General features: G+C 40.0%; 1 long non-coding RNA gene across 3 annotated transcripts in view; it reads right to left on the bottom strand.

The window, feature by feature from the left end:
* Window positions 1-14,479, bottom strand: part of LOC106893607 — a 32,417-nt gene extending 17,938 nt beyond the window's left edge. For 2 of the 3 annotated variants that reach the window (XR_001413112.1, XR_001413113.1), the window contains exons 1-5: window positions 12,922-14,479; window positions 6,677-6,768; window positions 2,298-2,499; window positions 1,883-1,989; window positions 953-1,078 (exon numbers count right to left, since the gene is read on the bottom strand). This is a non-coding gene — a long non-coding RNA (uncharacterized LOC106893607). Of the gene's footprint in view, window positions 1-952; window positions 1,079-1,882; window positions 1,990-2,297; window positions 2,500-2,584; window positions 2,835-6,676; window positions 6,769-12,921 lie in introns of those variants that run through there. The other variant, XR_001413114.1, reaches the window with a different exon arrangement.
* Window positions 14,480-15,009: the final 530 nt, after the last annotated feature.

The following is a 15,009-nucleotide window of genomic DNA, read 5'->3' as shown; positions in this document are numbered from 1 at the left end:
CAGATGCTGCAAATTTTAGTGTGAATAACATAGTAGAAAAAGAGGCAGACTAATAGGAATAGAATAATGGAAGGGAGCTAGTACAAAGTACAGAGCAAAAAAACCTGTACCAAACCCAAGACTAAGTTGTTCTAAAAGATGCACTGTGTCTATTCGACAGTAGAGCTACTCAAATGTCATAAGATATGGAAAGTATCTATGTGTAGCTGTTGGTACTACTCCCTGCATTGTAATGTCAAAACAGATTTTTTAAGCATGCATTAGTTTTATTCTGAGGCTCATAGCATCTACCCAGTGCATGGCTAAATAAGTATTCACATGTTATTTAAAAATAATTGTACTCTCTTGGGTAGTCTCTGCCCTGTATTATCGTATGAATTTAAAACAGCTGCTATTGTGATCTATTGGAAGCAGCTTTCTTAGACATTCCTAATGATGCATTTATTATATATTTAGTTATGTTTACTATTTGAAAAGATTTTCACTGTTGTGCTGGATTTCTAGATAGCCAAACAAGTAAGTAGCAAAACAAGTTTGGAAAAAATAGTCCATAAAAACCTGAAGACTTTAAAGGACTGCAACCTATCAAATAAAAATACTGATTTCATATGCATTGCAAAACAAAGGTTCTGCGGTTATTTTTTTTCTAGATTTTGTTCCTCTATCAGCTGAAAGAGAATGAAATTTCTATGCAGGTTTAAAAGCTGCACATCTTTCACAGAACATATAATTTCAGGAATGTGGGGATCCTCTTCATTTTCACAAAAATGATGGGCATTTACAGTTGATTTCAGTGGCAAATAGGAATACTCTGCCTCTCTGAAACTCAAGCTAACACTAGCGATAACTCTAGTAGCACCAGTGGGAAGTAATAGTGTTGGATACGCAGCCCAAAGCAATTAGTGCTGGGGACCTAACACCATGCTTTACATGTCTCAGGGGTTTTACTTACAGTTAACTGCAGTTCGTCCTGTGGACTGAATGCCAATTAGCTGTTGGAATGCATCAGGTGCCCTCCTGGAGCGGCTTTCTCCTTTATCTGTATTCAGAAGGAACCAGGCCATGCACTCCAAGACCTCTGTGCAAAGAGAACCAGAATACAGTAGATCAAGGTGATCAGAAGACCTGCTTCAAGAGCACATTCTTGAGCCAAACTGAAATATTCTTGTAGATGCATCTGATGTCTCTGAAAAGCTGGACTGACTGTAAATTTGAGATTTTTTCAGACTTGTCAGAACTTAGAACAGCCTTGCTTTGGCCCTTTTAGTTTGCATTTACACACAGCAAACCTGCCCTGTAGTATTCACACCTAAATCCTTGTGGTTCTGAGGCCTCTCAGTTCCCACCTATTCCAGCAAGAATTGATACTCAATATCTCACAAAACCAGCCACTTTACGCCCGGGGAAAAAATGATGCAGTAACTTAATGCTCTTAACATTTCATAAATGGTAACAATGGACTGTGCTAGGGAGTTGGTACATTTGTAAAACTTTTCCTTAGTGCAATATTTAAATTGAGAGTTACTACAAAAAACACGGCTGGGCTGGCAATTGTGCAGTACTTTGAGGGGTTTAGATTTAGAGAGATCAAACAAGGAAAAGATGCCCATGTAGTTTAAATTGTGATTGCTGAGCACAACAACATCCCAGCAGTAAAGCTGTAAGAGGAAAAACAAAGTTTGAATTTTTTCCCTCACTAGAAACACCAGTAGCATTGGACTGCAGCAGGGCAAGAAACGAAACAACCAATTCAATATCCACACACAGAACAAAAAAAAAGTTTTCTTTTCATGACATGGAGCAAAATTCCATGACAAACATGCTTGTATCATCTTGAACTTCTTTGAAATAATAAGATTCATGTTATGAAGATGAAAGTTACCTCTAGGACAGCCTGTAGTGGGATTATGACTCTGTCCAGACTTGTGCCATTGTCCCTCGCTGCTCCTTGTGGCCTGCAGTCAAGCACAGACAGCCTGGCCAGAGTATCTGCATGAAATGGTAGTGAGAACAAAAGCCAACTCAGGCAGAGGAATTTTGCAGGTTATAGCATGGTGTCAGCAGTCTAAGCACATAGCAACTGTTGTTGCTTGCTGGCCTGGGAATCATCAATCACTATGTTCCTCAACACTATAGAAGGCCATTGCTAGCCTGGATAAATAGATCCACCTGCAGTTTCCATGAGCCACATCCTCTGCTCCAGCTGAGGCAAACACATATGCTGGAGCTGGAGTTCCATCAACAGCAGCCATGGTTGTACAGTAATGCAAAGGAGGCTGAAGAACAATAAAACTCACCCCAATGTCAGTTCCCCAGACTCTGATCCACAGGAGTCATCGTTTGCAGCAGGATTCACAAAAGAGCAGAAGTTCTTGGCAGATGTAGACTTGCAGTCCAATTTAGAGAGTTTTTTTTTTCTCTGATTGCACACAGATAAAATGTCCAAGACACAAACTACCACCACAATGGTGAAACCTCCATAACTCAGCAAGTGATATCCTAATAGTGAACAGAAAAACAAAGAAATAAAGTCTATAACTACACAGCATCTTTACACAAACAGCTGCATAAAGGACCAACTTACCAAACTGCAATGGATCCTAACTTTTCCCTTAGCTGCTTGGAAAGAAGTTTGCTGGTATACATGCCATGTCATAGACTGGCTGTATGCAGGCACCCCAGCTATTAAAGGAAATTCTCATACAGAGAAATCAACAGCTTCAAGCTGTTGGGACCAGTCACACTTTGAGTCTACACTGCTTGACAATGTGAACCATACAACAGCAATTTATTGTCACAGGAAATTCTGACTCCATGTCTCTGTCATTAAATAACTTCTTTTGTCATTATTTCTAGCTAGAAAAGCAAGCGAGCATCAAGCTAAAAAACTTCTGAGCCAAAAATTCCCACTTAAGTATATATTTTTTTTGGAAAGTCTGGAAATCTCCAGTGAAAAACAACTATTTGTCAGTCCAGCATCTTCTAAAGAAGATCACTTTCCAGCCTATGCCAAACCAGCTAAAACAGTGAGGATCTGATGAACCCTAAAAGAACAGAATGTCTCGTTCATTTACATACAGTAAACACATGTTTCATCCAAACACAATTGTGAAATAGTTTTGAAATCCTTCTTTCATTGCAGTTTGGAGACTGTTGGCTAACGAGAGTCCCAGAAGGTTGTATTGTCTCTTGTTTATATGGGAGGATCAAATTACAAAAAAAAAAATGTTTTGGAAAGATCATTTGTCTTTTGTTTCCTGAGCACTTTATTTCCATTGAACTACTATTTCTAAGATTAAGCATCAGGCACCTTCTGCATCCATCCAGTATAAACTCATGCTTTAAAGGAAGACATGCATAAAGTCTGGCACACAGAATCATAGTCTGTCTTTATCACCACAGGCTAGATAAAATTTAGAAGCTGGAAACATGGCTGTCTAGCAGTCATAATTCTGTCTGTATTTATCTGGCACCAACTTCCCTTGCTTTTTCTTTTGATTCATTCCTTATTTTCTTCTCCAAATATTTTCTTAGATTGAGTACCTGTAGTAATAAAGGATGACATGCTGTGTAATTCTAATTTTGGCCACTTATGGGAGTAGGTGTTGAGGCTGTGCAAGACTTCACAGAATCACATCCAGAAGACAAAACTGGTACAGATTGTAAGGTCATTATAGCAACAGTAAACTAAGCTTCTAGGAAAAGCTATCTTGGAGAAAAAATTGCGTATGTCAGGGAGCACATCTCAAAGTTTTCCAGGGACGGATGCTGTAGAACAGTCCAGGTGACAAGGCATGGCCAAAGGGGAAAAAAACAAACAAACAAACAAACAAACAAACAAAAACCCAACAAACAAATCAGAGCTGAGCTTTTACTTCAAAACTGGAGTTCAATTTTGAAATAACTGTAAGTGTAACAAGCTTGGTGGTCTCTCCTCAGTCCCTGATGGTTAGGGGAATCCACACCATAAAACCACCGCACAGCATCTGACACAATTGGCAGTCATGGCATAAGAGAGGCCCCCAGCCGGAGCCACCACAGCTGTAGTGCACCTTCACTGACATAAAATAGCAAAGAAAACTGTGTGCTCTGATCAAACAGAGCTGGTTGGTTAGAAAAACGTCTCTGTTCACAGGAAGTAAATTATACACCTGACCCAATGTCCATTCAAGCAGCTCTCACAATCTTTAATGTTACCTATTCTCAATGAATTGCTTTGATGGCAGCCTGCATGAAAACCCATGGACACTGATAAACACAAGTGAATGGGCCCCATGCAGGACCTGGTCAGTCAGAGACCAGCTCTCGTGCACCCTTCGAAAAATATGACAGCACAAATACAGTAAATCTGAAAAGGAGGCAAGAAGGGACACCAAACAGCAGGAGATGCAACCAGGCACAGCATTTTTCATCTTCAGAAGTAATGCTTTGTAATTTCTGTAATGGGTTTCAATGATGAGCTTAAAGAGATCTGTTAATGAATTACTTAATTCACATAACATCCTTGAGGCATAGCAGTATTAAATTGATCTAAAAATGAGTAAACCGAGGGGCTGCAAAAACCCATGACCGGGCCAAGTGTGCACAGCCTATTGGGGAACAAGGGCAGAACCTGCAGGTGCAGTAGCACCTCCCAGCCCACAGCATCCACTTCAGGGGTGCACACACCACAGTGCCACCAGGAGAAAGACAACATGACAAGTGCTTTCCTCTTCCCTTCCACACCTCTCCTGCTCATTTGTTCCCTTCAGGTCCTGCAAAGTTCCAGCTTTTGGTTTTGGTAAGTTGTAAAACAGAATAGGTCAGAGCTACTACCATTGGGTTTAGTGAAAGTGGCACCAAACCTTTGATCATCAATGGTCCCTTAACTATGGCATAGAAGAAAATCTAACCCAGTCTAGCTCAATGGCCAAACCAGCCAGTTATCAAAATCAGTAGTCATCAATAGATCTAATATTAGAAGAGTAGAAAAATAAATAATTTTACGATTTACCTTTACTAAGAGAACTTGTCTTATAAAATAGGCACCAAATGTCATTTGTTTCTACTTAAATTGTACTTGTGTGCTTCCTTTTTCTGAATAAAATGTCCAGTAAGTATTTATGGAACGGCATGAGTCAGAGGAAGCTTGCACGGCATTCATAGTGTGCAGTAGAGTACTATTGCTTTAAAGTCATCAGCTTGGGAATGCTGTCAGCCCATTAAAAATGACCTGCCAGACCACAAAGAAAAAAAAAAGATTTTTCGGTCATGAATAGCCCTCTCTACCTACTCAGAATAATTGCAAGATGAACTTTTTATTGTATGAGTAATCAGGAACCACAGAAATGTTGATGAAAGCAATAGTGTAGTGCTGCTCAGTTATGGTGTATGCATAGTCATTGATGGAGCAGCTCTGAAAATTCTTCTGATCATTAAAGGCAAGTGGGAGCCAAGCAAATGAAAAAGAAATACATAGAAATTTTCAGCACTTAATCTGAATGTGCAGGTCCTCACAGAAGAAGAGCAATTTTAACATCTGTTACTGTCTGCTACAATTTCCATCTTGAGAAATCAGTGTCATAAATTTCTTCAGGAATGGAGCTTGTGTTGTGACTCAGTAGTTGGTTCAAGCTGTACTTAATTAGAGTAAATCAGCACTGCAAATGTCACTTAGTTCTAATTCAGATAGAAATAATGGAGCTCCAATGTAATTTGATTTACAGCTGACAATCACCTTGGGATGTACTTTCTGTAAGAGGTCTTTCCAGAAAGTTCTTAAGCAAGTACTGGGGTTAAAAGTAGTCTGAGAGAATTATAAGGGAATTCTTACTGGCAAGAGGCAGAAAGATCAAATCAAAGAGGGTATTTTTCATAGAAAGATTCTCAATATAAAGGCTGTATTCAAGGAAAATAGTATGATCCTGTACTCACTCCCTAGCAGACTATATGTATGAAACTGGTCCTATTACTAGTAAAAATCTGGTTTCAAAACAATGGCTGCAGTTCACTTCTTCTCATAGCCAAGATGCCACATGGCCAGAGGGACAGCTACTCCACAGAGACCAGCCTGTGGGCTGGCCGAGCTCTACAGACTTAGACTTTGAAAGTCTACAGACTTTCAAATTATTATTTTCCCATACCTACATTAAACATCTCAAAAATTTCAACTTTGGTTTAAATGACCTTTCACAGATGACTTTTAGACCCAAAATTTGGAAAGATTTTCAAGGGAAATAAAAGTTGAGAGGTTTTTTTTTAAAACCTCTCTTGCTTTACCTGTCAGACAATACCCTTGTGTTAGCACTGTACATCTGCTTGGTTGAATCCTGGACTCAAAGCAAAGCAGCAACTCCACAGCAACTCATTTCTGCTTTGCTTAATTTTTTTTTTTTAATTTTTTTTTTTTAACAGGACAGAAATAGAGCCTCATTCTGCTTCAGAAGTGTTAACAGAAAAGGCCACTCATTACACATGCTTTACAGACTGGCTGCTTTTGACTGGCAGCTCTAATGCTGTGCAGATCTAGGCTTTTTCTCTCCCCTATTGGGACAATTTCAGATGCGCCTTTGGCTGATCTCTACCACTACTGTAGCTTAGCTATGCAGATAATTGTATCACATGAAGAGATTGAAAAAAAATAAAACTATATTCAAAGCAAACCACAATATGAAAGCAAACCTTCAACTTGACTTACCTTCTCTGTGCCACATTGGAATACCTTAGCTCTGAAGGGTATCTGATGCACATTTTGCCTGTCAAAGCCAAAGACTGGTCACCTAGAAGGTACTGAAAGGAAAGAAGTACCATATCACTTCTGAGTGCTCATGGCGAACCCACAAAAATCTCTGCTCATGGCTCAATTTTAACACTTTTCTATTTGTATGCAAAAGAGAGCATTGAACAGGCAGTACTTACAATATCTCAGCTGGGAACCAACATCGCTGTGGGTGCTCACACTCACCCAAGCCTGAACTTTCCCCAGTAACCCCAGCAAAATTCTTACCCAATCCTGTTATATAGCAAAGTTCAGTTCCTTCCCTGTCTTTTTAAACTTGTTTTGTTTTGTTTAGTATCCGTCCACCCTGTGCAGTCTCCATGGGTTAGGTCGGGGCGGCTGCATTTCACACCTCCGAGAGAATCGCAGAATTGTTGGGTGAGAGGAGCAGGGAGGAACCAGCCAGAGCAGATGTGGGTGATTGCTCTGCGCCTCTGCCCTGAACTGTGGGAGGCAGCCAGGGAGCAGAGAGCACAAAGCAGGCTTTGCCCCGGCCTAAGACCTACCCCACGTTTAAGAGTCAACCAAAGCTCTCACACAAAGGAACTGAGAGAATTGTTTGTCTTTCTACATGACACTTGCTTCTTGTGTTTCTTGGGTTCAATACTTATGCACAATCTGATATAGTAACATCTGAATTCTCAAGTTTTTGGGGGGTTTTATTACTTTTTCCTCTTACTCATGTTGCCTTTTCTCTTTGATGTTATGTTTTTCAGTGTTTCTGTTACTGCGTTGCAGGCGTCGCCCAGAAATTACAGTGTCTCACACGGGCATTACATAACAGTTGCAGCAGATATTACTGATATTTCCCACTGTTTGCAAACCAAACTTGGTTTCCCCTTCATGTTTTCCAGTACACAATTGTCAGTTTACAAATGAGCACAGGCTGAGTCATTTTTGCCAAGCCATCGTCTTTCCACTCGCTGTATCCAAGTCCCAAGCGACAGGGAGCACACAGCAAGAACAGTAATACCAAAAAGGGCAGATAATCTGCTGCTGTAGAAGAGAGAAGTTATTTTGACTTGATTTAAAAGGTTATGAGGTCATTGGAATACTAATAATAAGTCTTTTAATTTGGCAGCGTTGATTCAGGATTATTATTTTTAACTGGTTGTTTTTCTTTCAATTTCCAACATTCATTACTAGGAGCTAAATCTTTGGCCACAATAAACTGACACTGATTTCCTTAAAATTACACTGACCCCTGAGCGTCCCCTGCCCCGTATCTGCAGCAATGTATTTTGAAGGGGTGCTAGCACTCACTAGAGTTTAAAACTGAAAAAAAAGGTGTTTTGGTTTTGCCTCCTGTGTTGTAATCTCAAGGTGTGACAGACCATATGCAGCCTCGTCACACGTTAGGCAGCTGCACTATTCTGCTCCCATGGCCCTGAGCTAGTCCAGGATGCAGAGTAGTGATCCTGAGCAATCCATAGCTAGCTTTTGTGCCAAATTCTCACAATTTTCACTGAAGTTTTATCTCTTTTAGTATGTCACTTTCCAGCCCTGGCATAGCCCTTTTGTATGCACATGTTTTGGAAAAGGGGCGAGGTGACATACAGGGGAAGAAATGTGGGCTATGCAGAGTCGTGTCAGTATTTCCTAGCGTATGCTATAAAGACAAGTGGATCTGTTTCTCACATACCATATGAACAATAATTGTCTTACGCAATGCTTTTCCAGGCTATGAAAGAAAATTCAGTCCAAAAAGCCAAGTATGCTAATCTGCTTTCAGACAGCTCTCCACTCCACTCTCGTGCATTTCTAATAGGCACAGTAATGAAGCAGTACCAAAAACACTACTCTGCCCTTTTGGTGATGGATGTTAAGAGTCACAAATAATCACTAAATCCATGCTAACTAAGAGGAACTCATTCCTTTGCAGTCCCCAGTAGTGTGTCACACCATGATCCATTGCCATGTCCCATAGAAATGAATTGGTCTTTTCTCTTATTGTTCCTGCACATTAGAAGCCATTTGCATTTCCCTCCAATGAATTTTATAACCAAGTTCAGTGACAGATTCTTTACAGAAATGGTTTCAGATTTTTCAAGGCACAGTGGAGGAGGAAGGATGTCACACAGAGGGCTTCACTATTGCCTTCTGAGTTGCAGTGAACTGAAAATGTTTTCATTCTAAAGGCTCAGCTTTGAAAGAGTGATTTCACCTTCTGAGTTGCTGATGAAATAACTACATTCATACCAAACTGAGACTGGTATTGCACACTAAAAAGTGACATGGAACAGCTGTGTTTGGCATTATGGCTTCCACTCACAAAAGGGTTTCCTCCTCAGTTCCTAGAAATTTGCATGGAATATGCAAAGGCGCAGTTGCGTATCTCTGAGAGTCCCAGTGTCCTTGTCTATTACACATTTTTCTCACAGTTTGTTCTCAGGCTGGATGGATGAAAAGTAAATAAGTTGAAGATTGAAATAGGTGTCCTAATTAACACTGTTCCCTCAGTATTCTGTTCTTAGCTGATGACCAGACATTTGAACTTAAGTGAGACCAGTCCAGGCACACTGAACATTCCCTCAACCTGGCTGCTTTGATTGGTTATTTTTATTAATTTTCAAGATCTCTTGGATGACTTCATAGGATGTTTTTTTTAAAAAATAAAAATCAGAAGTAATAAACTAGCTCCGGCTTACATGTGAGTAATTATAACTATATTAATGACATGGTTTCTTTTTCTACTGTGATAAAAGAGCATCCAGCATCTGAGTAGTATTACTATATTTTAGTATTTTGTCATTAAAAACATTTCATAATGTTCATAATTCACTTCAGTCTCCCTTACACACACTTCACTCTCTTTTGTACTTGAGCAGAACTGTTAAATGGGACACTATTTTTTGCAAAAGACTTTTAACATTTCATTATGTATTTTTCCTATCCCTCATTACTGTCCATTTAATGCAGTTTCAAATTATTTCCTCTCACACATACTCCGTGAGCTTTTGGTTTCTGAGTCCATCAGTGACACACATGGCTGAAACACACCCATCTGACACACTGCCCTTAACGCTTCCAGCCAATAAAATCAGCCATACCCTGCTGCACGCAATTGCTGGAAGATGATTAAATTGCATTGTGTAATTTTTTCTTACAATCCCTATTACAACTTTCTTTAAGGCACAGCCTTCCCTCCAGCACCACCACCTTCCTAGCAATCCAATTTGCCATTACTCCAAAACTGCAGAGACAGCAAAGTTTGAGTGTTATAGCAGGTAAGGAAAGTTGTTCCTGTCTTGCTCACTTCTGTCTCAGTGTCAGCAATATGCCTACCCTCTTACAGCTTCGTCTAACACCAGATTGCTTGCACTGAGACATGGTCAGTGTTTGTAGGTGGTCCACCAGGACTTTAGTTGACATGACGCCAGCCCTTTCTTGTTCTCAGACAGTTTGACCTCTGCATTTGTGGCAGTAAGCCAGCAGAAAGGCGCAGCCAAAGGGTCTAGCTGTGTCACAAGCAGCTGTTACACAGGGTCAGAGGCGGCAACAGGAATTGCTTTCATGTTCCATGAATTGTAGTCAAGCTGTTTGCAAGATGGGAGAGGTGAGCCAGCACTGGGTACTATTCCCTTAGGAATAGGCAGGAACCCTAATATGCTTGGATTAAATGACAGTCATGTGGGCATTTGATGCAGTTTATCATCCAGAACTGAACCTGTGATCTCCTAGCAAATGGCTTTCGACTTTATCTTCTCATTAACTCTTATGAACTCGTTCACTGATGGTGTTTCCTGGCTCCTTGCCAGCTTTGAAGAAGAAGTGGTTCAGTCTAATGGAGCAGACATTTTTGGCAGGAAAAAATATGCTACTCTTTTTGCAATGGGTTATTTGTCCCTTTACCTGCTTTCTTTAGGTACAATGGTGGTCTGCAGAGAGGGGGAGTGCCAACCCCAGATTTAGCAGAGAAGGCAGCAAATATAGCCCATGGCTTCCTTAGACAAACCGTACTGGGAGCTGGGAATCAAAGCTGACTGTCTATTCAGCCTAGCGGGCAGATCCCACCTCCACATTGTTCACCGTATTGAGCCCATGTGGAGTAGTCTATTTGATGTACAAAAAATTGAAGCCTTTTTTGAGTTCTGAACCTGATCTGTAAGTCTGCAGTTAAGTACTTTTCTTTTACAGAAAAAGTAAGTTTTGCCTGAAGGTTGTTGGATTTGCTTCATAGTAAAGTGGTTTTCATTTAAGATGTCTTTGTGTGTTAACAACCTTGTCTGAAGGTTATTTCATTGTATTCTCCTTGATCAAATGCTATTCACAATAGAGTGGATGTCATGACCCAGTAATCCCATTTAATGAAATTCAATGTCTCCTGACTAGCTGTCAAAGGGAGGTCCCATTCAAACAATTATCAGACCTTAGCATTCAACTTGTGACTAATAGCAAATCAGAAATGACTCTTGCTTTCCTCCTGTTCACCTTGAGTGAACCTTACATTGATTAATAGATCTAGATATCATCAAAGTCTTAAGAATCTGCACACACACTATCATAAAGGCAAGAAATAATTTCTGATGGGCACATTTAATCCACCTCATAAAGCATCCTGTTAATTCTCTTGTACCTTGGACTATCTAAAACTGATGTTGCACATTTGTCTCCCCAAAATAATTAACTCTTATCAAAATCCACTATGCTTCATTTACTCAACCATAACAAGCATTTACTCACAACACACAGCTTCTTTTTGAAACCAGAAACATTAAAATAATGTGAAAGAAGGAGGCTCTGGAACTCTAAGAAAAATTTCATCTCAGCCTTGCAATACCTGTGTCTTGGTATCTTCCTACCTTGCTACCATAGCCTTGAGGGAGTTTCCAGACATGGAACAGTAACACGCCTAACAACATGGTGCACAAAAAAAGCAGTATCATATGTCAGCTTCTGTTTGGAATACTAAAGGAAGCATCTGGCTGGAGCCTACATCCAGGACAGAGAGAAACATGACCTTCCATGCAGGACCCACAGCTACCAAACCACTCCAAAATATGGGACCATGAGTCAGACTAACGGTCTCATAGGAAGAGGTGTTGAAACTTTTTTCTTTCCATTTCTCAGCCCACTGAAGCTCTTTGTCAGCACTGACACTCTCCCACTCAGAACCCTTAACTAGGATATGGAAAATCCTATTCTGAGTGCTTTTGATATAGAATTTGGCATGGGAATTTGGACTGGTAATTCATATTTCCCAGGGGAATGACTTCAGCTTGTGCAGTTGTCAAAGAGCCTGGGTGGTGAAGCTGCTTACTATGGCCTGTGCAAGACTAGCCTGAGTATATTGGGAAAAAAGGAGCAGCTCCAGCAGAAGACTACCTGTAAGGAGACACTCTTCTTTTGAAGCTGCTCCACTTTTCCAAATATTAAATATTCATGGAGGTATGGAGAAAAATACAGCTGATATATGAGCTGTTAAGCCCTCTGCAAGGCTGGACATGGGAGAAACTACCTGATCAGTGAGATACTTTCTAGACTTGAGTAATCATATATCCTCTATAAAAGAGAAATTGAGATGCCCAGGCATCTTTTTTTTTTTTAATGGGAATTTAAGCATCCCAAGAGGTGTTTTTTTCAGTGTGAATTGCATACTTGCACAGTTAAGACCTGGCATGGGTGAACCACCTAACAACTAAGGAGGTGGTCAGCTTTATTGTCAATCCACCAATACAGCAAGAAAGGTTATGAGGTTGCTGATGTTGCAGTGCCCGAAATGAACAAAGGCAATTGGCTTTATTGCCAACAAAGTCTCCAAGAATTTTTTGGACAGGGAAGATTATTAACGTCTGTGCAATGATGACAGCACAACATGGGTAATTTAATGCAACCCACCTTAAATGCCCTAGAAAGTTAAAAGAAAAGGCATTCTGAACTAACTTTTCTCAAGGATCACATGCAGCTGTTCTATGTTTGCAAACAGCTGCAACATTTGACCGAGGAAGATGCAGTAATCTGTTTAGTGTCTGCATATTTGTCTGAAGAGTGCTTAACAAACCATTGTGATGATCAGCACTTTTAAAATGTACCAAGCTATGGGCCTATTCCTCCTCCATGTCTCACACCGCAGAGACCTCAAACCTGTCTAGTATAATTTAAACCTGAATATGCAGTGACGATAACATACACAAATATTCAGTAATACCCAGAAAGGTACTCACCACTGTGGTAAAAAGTGCTAAAGCAATAAAGCTTCCATGGGTTCCAATGCACAGAGGTCACAATTCAGCACTTTTGAAAATTTCCTTCTCCAAAGTCTATTAATACTTGCAATTACCATCCAACTGTTCTTCAATGGTGACTTATAACAGCCTTATTTGTATTCACATGGAGAATTTCAGGTACGAAGTTCATTGCTGCATGCTATCCCAGATCTGAGTCTCTGAGGTTGAACATCAGTCAACCGGTCTTTGTAGCCGCAGGGAAGTTTACAACTGGCAGCTCCCTGCCAAAGTAGAGAAATGATCCACCACTCCTGGTGTCAGTGATGCCAGTGATGCCTATTACTCTTTCTCGCAGGGTTGGTGCCCAAGTGTCCCAGCAGAGAGGAAGGCAGCCTGGTCACTCAGACCCATTTCCACGCTTCAGTGTGATGTCCCAGCATCAGGTTAACCTCAGGCACCTTATGTCAGCACCCTGGCTGGCTCAGAACTTTTCCACCAAGCTTTTGCTCCAGGACTTTGTACCCACCTATCTCCATCTGTCCTTTCCTAGGGGGATGGGCTCTGAAATAAGCTTCAGCCCTTTTCTTGCGACTCATCCTTGGTGGGACAAGGCATGGCACCCACTTCAGTACTTCCGTCAGCTTGTTTGCAGGGTCCAGGATGTATTTAGTGCCAGGACTAGAGATCATGTCACACAAGCTCAAGGACAGACCACTTGTACAAGCACAGAGGGAAAGTCAAGCACAGGCTTGACTAGAGAGCTGAGACAAGGGTGGTCCTCCCAATCACAGCACGGGGCAGTTCAATGCTTCAGTTTGAATGAAAGTTGTTGCATTTGGCTCTGCAAAATACTTGGCACATACACAATGGTGAAACAGTAAACATTACGATAAACAGAATTTCTTAGGCATTCAAGAAAAATCCCAACTGATTGCAGGAATCTAAGACAGATACTACAAAAAGCAGTAGTTTGTGAAAACACTCAAATAAAAGGTGAATATAATGGCTGAAATACAGATTGTGGTAACTGTAGGGGTAAGAACAGGGAAAAAATATCAGCAAAGTAAACTATTCTTTTAAATGTTAAATAAATCTAAATGTGAGTGAATGAAATATTTAAATGACAATTTCAAACAAATTAGTGTCTTTTACCTTTTGGGTTATGTAAATGCCATGTATATTTTACAACTTTAAGAAACTTTACAATTTTGTGGTACTGCATAAATGCAGCACATGTTGAAGCTAATGAAATAATTGTCCATACGCATATGTAAACCACCCTAGAACAGCTAAAGCAATCAATGAAGATATTAAAGGTAGAAACAACAACATTCAAAAAACCCAAAGAAATAAGGTTATTTATAGATATTAAGTATTAGTAATTTTTTGCTACAAGTTCCAAACCACTTAGTTAGAAAGCCACTCTGCAACTGTTATACAGATTTATTGCTGCTCTCCTTCCTTCAGCATCACCAGAAAATCAATAGACACTTGCCTGATATCATATAACTTTTCTTGGAAGAAAGTCTGTATATTACTGAATCTAGCAGAATGGATGGGGTATGATTTCTTCAGTTCCTTGTTTACTTCAGTAAATTATTCAGTTCCTTATTTAAAACTGCAAAGACAGTTTTATCCACAATGAATTTGTATTGACAAGATTGTGACCATATATTTCAACCATTCTCTAGCTGTTATAGATCACTGACTCCAAAAGCAAGTAAACAAAAAAAAATAAAATAGCCCAAACCTCAAAATGTGGATGTTAAGACTGTTTGTTGTCTTTTGCAGGAAACAGCAGAAAGTAACCTCATATAAAATTTTGCCTTTTTTTTGGTTGTGATGGATGTGAATGTCATTGTGCTATGAAGAGAAAGGAAGAACCTGAAAATAACAGTGAGCATTAGCACATCTTTGGACACATAATCTCAGCCTTAAGGCTGAGTTGCAGTAATTAAATAAACAGGATTTCAATATGGGATTTGCTGTGGAGTCATGTTTCTACCCTGACCCTAAAGAAAAGGAATGTGTTTTGTTGTTTTTTTTTTCTAATGGATTCATGTTGGACTTCAATGCTGCAAAGCA

The sequence above is a fragment of the Calidris pugnax genome, unplaced genomic scaffold (genome assembly GCF_001431845.1).
Source record: "Calidris pugnax isolate Ruff unplaced genomic scaffold, ASM143184v1 scaffold197, whole genome shotgun sequence".
Lineage (NCBI taxonomy): Eukaryota > Metazoa > Chordata > Aves > Charadriiformes > Scolopacidae > Calidris > Calidris pugnax.
The sequence above is the reverse complement of the archived record's forward strand: the minus strand, read 5'-3'. Positions and strand labels throughout refer to the sequence as shown.